The following is a 6,136-nucleotide window of genomic DNA, read 5'->3' on the forward strand; positions in this document are numbered from 1 at the left end:
ATAAGACAATGTCCAATGGAGGAGTGAGAAGGAGTGATGGCGCTCCACCCAGAACCTTTGGAATGAGCAGCAGTGGTGTTAATGATCCAGAACTGATCATCCACACACCTCCCTGACCTCGTGTATACTGCCACAGCGGGATCCTCACAACTGTCCTCGTGTGTCACACACTATCACGTACCCCATTTTCTCCATACTGTCATACTGCGTGGCCAGGAGGTTAGAGAAGACAGCTTGGGACTCAGAGGTCACTGGTTCCATTCTCACAAACAGCAGGAAAAGTTTGGGGTGTGGGAATGAAGTAACAGTGCCGTCTCCAACCCCCACTGCTCCTTGGGCACAGGGGGTGGCTCCTGCTTTGTGTTGTGGAGGCAGGCAGCTGTGGGTTCACCTCCATTTTCTATGAAGCCAGAGAAGATTCCAGAAGACGGCTCCTAACAATCAAAGGAGTTAAACAGCGTCAGCAGGAGGAGCAGGGTATGTGCGGTTTTTTAAATGGCAGTCAGGCATTGACATTCAAGTCACTGTTTTTGTTTGTTTGTTTGTGGCTGAGACAAAAGATTATCGCAAACTCGGTTAAGTGCTGCTCCAAATCATCAGCCGAAAAAGAGCCATCACATCACATCTGTCCTTCTACTGCCTCTGTTGGAGAACAATTACCGTCATTAGTGCATGACAATTAAAAGCAGTGAGGAAGCACAGAGATGGGCAATCAGCTGCGTCCCCTTTCACTTTGCCTCTTACACTCGCGCGGCTCCAGCGTAATTACTCCGAACAGTTCCAGAAATTAAAACTCAAGCTCAGAAATTACAAACTTAGAAATTAAAAGTGGGTTAATGCTTTAATCTTCAATCACACAAGTGAATGTGGAAAATGATGAGAGGGGTTTAAGGGAAGGGCTTTTTTTTCTGGTCCTTCATTCATTCATTCATTATCTGTGACCCTTATCCAGTTCAGGGTCGTGGTGGGTCCAGAGCCTACCTGGAATCATTGGGCGCAAGGCGGGAATACACCCTGGAGGGGGCGCCAGTCCTTCACAGGGCAACACACACTCACACATTCACACCTACGGATACTTTTGAGTCACCAATCCACCTACCAACGTGTGTTTTTTGGACTTTGGGAGGAAACCGGAGCACCCGGAGGAAACCCACACAGACACAGGGAGAACACACCACACTCTTCACAGACAGTCACCCGGAGGAAACCCACACAGACACGGAGAGAACACACCACAGTCCTCACAGACAGTCACCCGGAGAAAACCCACGCAGACACAGGGAGAACACACCACACTCCTCACAGACAGTCACCCGGAGGAAACCCACGCAGACACGGGGAGAACACACCACACTCCTCACAGACAGTCACCCGGAGGAAACCCACGCAGACACAGGGAGAACACACCACACTCCTCACAGACAGTCACCTGGAGGAAACCCATGCAGACACGGGGAGAACACACCACACTCCTCACAGACAGTCACCCGGAGGAAACCCACGCAGACACAGGGAGAACACACCACACTCCTCACAGACAGTCACCTGGAGGAAACCCACGCAGACACAGAGAGAACACACCACACTCCTCACAGACAGTCACCCGGAGGAAACCCACGCAGACACAGAGAGAACACACCACACTCCTCACAGACAGTCACCTGGAGGAAACCCACGCAGACACAGGGAGAACACACCACACTCCTCACAGACAGTCACCTGGAGGAAACCCATGCAGACACGGGGAGAACACACCACACTCCTCACAGACAGTCACCCGGAGGAAACCCACGCAGACACAGGGAGAACACACCACACTCCTCACAGACAGTCACCTGGAGGAAACCCACGCAGACACAGAGAGAACACACCACACTCCTCACAGACAGTCACCCGGAGGAAACCCACGCAGACACAGAGAGAACACACCACACTCCTCACAGACAGTCACCCGGAGGAAACCCACGCGGACACATGGAGAACACACCACACTCCTCACAGACAATGATTCCAGGTAGGCTCTGGACCCACCGTGACCCTGAACTGGATAAGCGCTTACAGATAATAAATGCATGAATGATTTTTTCCAACTGCAACTAACAATGTCAATGGATAGCTCAACACGCTTGCAGGAGAACAGTAAATCCTATTTCTTATTTTTACACCTAACCATTGTTTTCAAGTGTTATTTTGCCCTTTGGGACTGTGTTAAAAGTGTAGATTTTCAGGTGTTTTTATTCAAAACTTAAAATCGTAAATTTTGCCGCAGCCACAGGTGCTAAAATCAAATTGCTTCACCATTTAAAATGGAACTGGAAATTTTGAGATATCTGCAAAATATTAACGAAGTTTTATGCTTCTTATGAAGTAAAGGGGCCGAATGCATTGGAACTACATTAAATTGAGATAATTCCAAGGTATTTAAGGGAGAAAATACTGATATTTGTGTCTTTATTTATCATACTGGTGATTCACAAGGCATTCATAGCCTTCGTTTGCCCCTCGGCCCTACCCCTGTTTTCGAACAAGAATTGAGACACCCCAGCTATTTTTCTCATAGCTTAATGACTCAGTGTCTCACGCCAATCAAGTCTCTTTAAGGAGGGAAGCTTTCAAGGGCAGAAGAACATAGAATTACAAATTGTTTTACTAGTTTCCAACATCATAAAAAGCCACTGCTATAGCTCACTCCTTTTCGATTACCTTCTCACTGAGCCATTGTAGTTCTCCCGAAACAGGGCTCGGTTTCTGCCGAGAGTTCTCAGGTTTCCGCTGCGCAGACTCTTCCTCATGGTGTTTGTGGCTGCAAATGCGTGGGTATTTTGAGCCACGTGTGTGTGACTCATCCTGTATTTGGACTGCAGGAAGCTCACTTTGATCCAGGGCTCGAAATCATCTGGTCACAAAAGAACCTGCCTACACAGGAGCAGCAGATCCAAATGCCTTTGGTCTGAAGGAATAAGGGCAGGCTTTACCTCCCATCTGTGAGTGCACTAATGAGCAGCTAGCGTTGTGCTGTTAAAGGCTGTGGATCTCTCTCTGTGGGGGATTCTCTTATCTTTAATTGTGCGTCCCTATTTCCTTTTCCTGCCTTCCTCCCTCTCATCATACTCTCTCTGAGGATCTGAGGAAAAAAGACAAAAGAGATGCAAATCAGCAGCACACAGATTTACCAATGGCAACGTCCTCATACACTCAGCTGTCATTTTCAAACGATGACTGTATTCAAGTTACTTAATCACAGATGTTTTATAAGGTGCCGATACTGACCACTACGCATCGCTCCTCTCACTGTTCTCGGATGAAGCAGATTGACGTTTCTGGAAACTGAGGGTGTCCACGGACCCTTAATGTTGGAACATTTCTGTGATACTGGTGTTGGTTGATTAGTTCTGGATCTAAGATGTCACTCCAGCTCACAGCTCCACACCACAGGGTAACACAGGCTAACACAGGATAACACAGGGTAACACAGGCTAACACAGGGTAACACAGGGTGACACAGGGTGACACAGGGTGACACAGGGTGACACTTGAACATTGGTGAGGTCTCGTGAAGCCAGAGCCAGTCCAGACTACATCGGGGCCCTAAGAACATTTTGAGCTAAAATGTGGCTTAAGAATAAACAGCTACAGAACAAAATGAGGCAATGAAGCAAACAGCTGTTTATTCACCAACTTGCAGCTATGTGTCACCTTAAAAGATGCCGTAGTTTTGTCCAGGCACCTGTAACTACTTCACTGTTTAAGGTGTAACGAAAACGTCATATGCGCCAATGTTAGTGCTATCGTGGGAATATCATGGAAGCATTTAAGGTGGAACTGAAACTTCGAAGAACACAACGTAGCACTTGGAACATTTACAGTTGGTTTGGAGAAGTTTAATTGAGTACTAGACGGCATGAAAACATCAGTATATATGTTCATATATGGCCCTTTGTTAACTTGTGGGAGCGTACAGGGCGTTAAGGCTCTGTGCATAGCCCCTCCAGACTGTCCCATTCTGGTATTCTCAGGTATTTGCACAAGGTCGGGTTTGTTTTTTTTAAATGTTTATCTCAGAGTACCCCCTCCTTTCTCTCTTTCCTTCCTTGCCATCACTTTCAGTGTTGTTTTCTTTCTCATTCTTGTTTCTGCTTCCTTTTCCCCCCTTCCTCTCTGTCTCCTGGGCCTTTCTTTACTCTTGACCATGAACACACACACTCTACCCCCCTATACACAGAGCTGTATAAATAGCAGCAATTATCTGGACACAGCTCTGTTCTCATTTGTCATTCTGGCTGCATTGGTACAGCATCAGAAACAGGGCTGCGGTTCTACACGCCTCCGTTCTCGTAAACACCCTGCTATCACTCTCACGCTCTGCTGGATTCCCTTATCGACACACCCCAGTTTTGTTAGCTCTTATCAAATTGTTTCTTTCTCAGCCTCCTGGTCCGTTCATGTCCAACAGTGTCTCATAAATAGCACATATTGGGTTTTATATGTCAATCCACCATTTGCTTTCAGTCAGTTGGTCTCTCCATGCTCCGCCCACATGTTCATTGCTACCTAGCAACCGTGGCTAGGTCGGACAAGCTTTATACAACAGCGTAGTCTGTGTGATCCATAGGTATACAGTATATATATCAATTAGAAAAAGAGCCTAATCAAAGTGCAGAATGATGCATACAGGGCTTTATGACTATTGTATGTGAACCTTTGACGCAATAGTAATAACAATGAAACTGAATTGTGAAGCAGCTCACTCCTCAACGAGCTGCTGCAGGGGTGAAAACAAGGGAGTCAAGGCGAATCAACTGTTCATCCAAGTGAATCACTGATAGGAATGAGCCCATCCTAGACGAGTCGTTGCCGTTACCAGGCTACGGACCAGGAGTTAACACACCTCTTGAAATAATTATCAAACAAACACAATCACCTTCAGACACTGGCTCTTCCATCGGCCCACACTGAAGAACACGAGATGTTCCAAAAAGATATTTTTTGTAACAAAGGATTATATCCAAAATACTGTCATTTTCACGCAACTTTTGTATAAAATTGAAAGTGATAATTGTGATTTTATTCAAATAAATACAGAAAAATATGCATTAATACAAAAACACCATCTTTAAATCTTCAAAACCACAACTAATACATACGCTTGGACACAATGTTATCTGCATGAAAAGAACAAATCAATGCACACATTTTCAAGCTACTTCAATTCTCTGTCATTTCTTGTGAATTAAATTGATAAATTTCATTTTCAGTAAAATGCAACAGTTACTACAAAGTGACAAAAGAGTGGGAGAATTTCATTCATTCATTCCCTGAAACTGTTTATCCAGTTCAGGGTCGCGGTGGGTCCAGAGCCTACCCGGAATCGTTGGGTGCAAGGCGGGAACACACCCTGGAGTCCTTCACAGGGCGAGTGGGAGATTTTGAATTTTGAATTACAATTACACATTACACACACAAATAAAAAAGCTTTAAATGTTAAGTTTATGCCTAACATGCACCCTTTACATGATTTGTAAATGTTTCAGGAAGTTGCTGAATGACAGCTGAGGCAGGGCAGTCTTGGCAGTGTGGGGAGGTGCAGTGAGGCACAGTATATTCACTACAAAGTGTCCATAAATGTCCAATTCACTGCAAAAAATGAAATCTAAGCAAGTAAAATTTACTTAAATCTAGTCTAAATATCTAGTATATTTCATTTGGAAATTGTTGTAAGAATAAAATATGATTATTCAACTTATTTCTAGGGCGGCCACACAGCTCCAGGGACCTGGAGGTTGTGGGTTCGATTCCCGCTCCGGGTGACTGTCTGTGAGGAGTGTGGTGTGTTCTCTCTGTGTCTGTGTGGGTTTCCTCCGGGTGACTGTCTGTGAGGAGTGTGGTGTGTTCTCCCTGTGTCTGCGTGGGTTTCCTCCGGGTGACTGTCTGTGAGGAGTGTAGTGTGTTCTCCCTGTGTCTGTGTGGGTTTCCTCCGGGTGACTGTCTGTGAGGAGCGTGGTGTGTTCTCCCTGTGTCTGCGTGGGTTTCCTCCGGGTGACTGTCTGTGAGGAGCATGGTGTGTTCTCCCTGTGTCTGCGTGGGTTTCCTCCGGGTGACTGTCTGTGAGGAGTTGGTGTGATCTCCCTGTGTCTGG

The sequence above is a fragment of the Hoplias malabaricus genome, chromosome Y, assembly GCF_029633855.1.
Source record: "Hoplias malabaricus isolate fHopMal1 chromosome Y, fHopMal1.hap1, whole genome shotgun sequence".
NCBI lineage: Eukaryota > Metazoa > Chordata > Actinopteri > Characiformes > Erythrinidae > Hoplias > Hoplias malabaricus.